This window comes from Equus caballus, chromosome 21 (genome assembly GCF_041296265.1).
Source record: "Equus caballus isolate H_3958 breed thoroughbred chromosome 21, TB-T2T, whole genome shotgun sequence".
Classification (NCBI taxonomy): domain Eukaryota; kingdom Metazoa; phylum Chordata; class Mammalia; order Perissodactyla; family Equidae; genus Equus; species Equus caballus.
Window position 1 is genome coordinate 58,476,081 of NC_091704.1, and position 1,867 is coordinate 58,477,947.

The following is a 1,867-nucleotide window of genomic DNA, read 5'->3' on the forward strand; positions in this document are numbered from 1 at the left end:
CAGACACAGACAGAAACATTTACAGATTTTTTAAAAAATCTATTTTTATTTGACAAAGCATGTATTTTCTGGGATTACTTCCTTCAGGAATTTTCTCTGACTATTCCTCCCCATTTTCCCCACTCCTGAGGTTCGCCTTCATTGTATCTCAGTGATACCTCTTACATATCTCTATCTTTGCACCTACATATTGCATAATAGTCTCTCCATATGAGTGTCTTTACCACTAGACAGAGCACCGTACTAAATCATGCCATAATTGACTTGATATCCCCAGTGCCTGGCACATGGTGAATCAACAAATGAGTGAATGCAGGAAACATTCATTAAAATTAGTGTTTTATTTCAGCTATACATGTGTATAGCAGCCATGAAAGTGTTCTTTCATTTTTTTTTTTTTTTTTGCAGCTTTAGGGAGATATAACTGACAAATAAAATTGTCATATATTTAAAGTGCACAATGTGATGATTTGATACAGCCCTTGAGTTTTGAACTCTCCGATGCAAATGCTAAGGGAGTCTCTGATTCATAGGCAACAGTACTGCCACACCAGCTTTCACCCTCACTATTTTAGTAGTGTCTTCCTCCAAAGAGGCAATGATTCATAGTAATAGTAGCTAACTTTTACAGCTCAATTCCTACACACCAGGTACTGTTCCAAGCACTTTACATGGTTTAAATCATATTTTCACCACAACCTGTGATGTAAGACCTGTTGCAAATCTTCCTTTTAGAGATGAGAAACCCAAGGCACAGAGATGTGGGCAAATGCCCAAGATCTTGTGTTGTAAGGAGCAGACCCAGGATTCACGCCCAGGAAATCTGGCTCCAAATATCCTTGATGACCACATTCAACAGCATCCCTAAGATGACCAGCTTCCTGCTAACTTAGTACCATGGACTTCACAGAATGCAGCAACTCTGGGCCATGGCAGTTCCAAGCACTGGGTTCATAAATGATCACTTTATCCCAGCCAGAAAATACTCAGGAATAAATGCAACCTCAGGGAGATAAATAATTGATATATCAGAATAATTTGAGACTTTCTTCAGTTATTTAGTTGAATCAATCAAGTTCCTTCACACTTAATCCAGATATTTTGCCCAGCTGGTCCAAGAGTGTCTTTGCTCAGGATGCTCAGAAGTGGCATTGACCGTATCCATAAGACATCCATCATCTTGGAATAAAAACAGATTCCTGATTTAGCTCTTTCCATCTCACCTCTTGTCCCCATATGGTACTCCTCCTCATTTGGAATAATATCACAGTTAATCAAGGTTGTAAAAACACTGAACATTCCACCCTCTCTTCAGGAATTTGGGGTTGGTCAAAATCGTTGAACAAAATATCCAAGATAGAGTGGGATAAAATTTACTTGACCCTTCTTTTTATTTTTTCCAAGGAAGAAAGAGTCTAACTGACTCCAGGATTCTTGGCTCGACCATTACTCAAGCCACAAATACTTCAGTTATCCAATGAGTCAGCGGCCTTCAACCACACTTAAAATAAAGGCCTTCTATCATGATGTTTTTCACATGTGTTTTACTCCAATTGTGTGCCCTGTAAATGTTAAGCTGTCGAGATTCCTTTCCTCATTTCTTTCTGCAGAGATGGACCCGAACGGTAATTGCAGGAGGATTATTGCCTGTTCTCTACGAAGGCTCAAACAACAAATGTTCTAGTTAATTCAGTTGGTGACTTCTTGTATCCAATCCTGGAATTACTCCTTTTCTTTCTTTCTTTCTTTTTTTTTTTGCATTTATTTATTGTAATAAAATATACATACATAAAATGTGCCATTTTTAACTGTACGTTACAGTGTCGTTAAGTACATTTACATATTTGTTCAACCATCACCACCATCC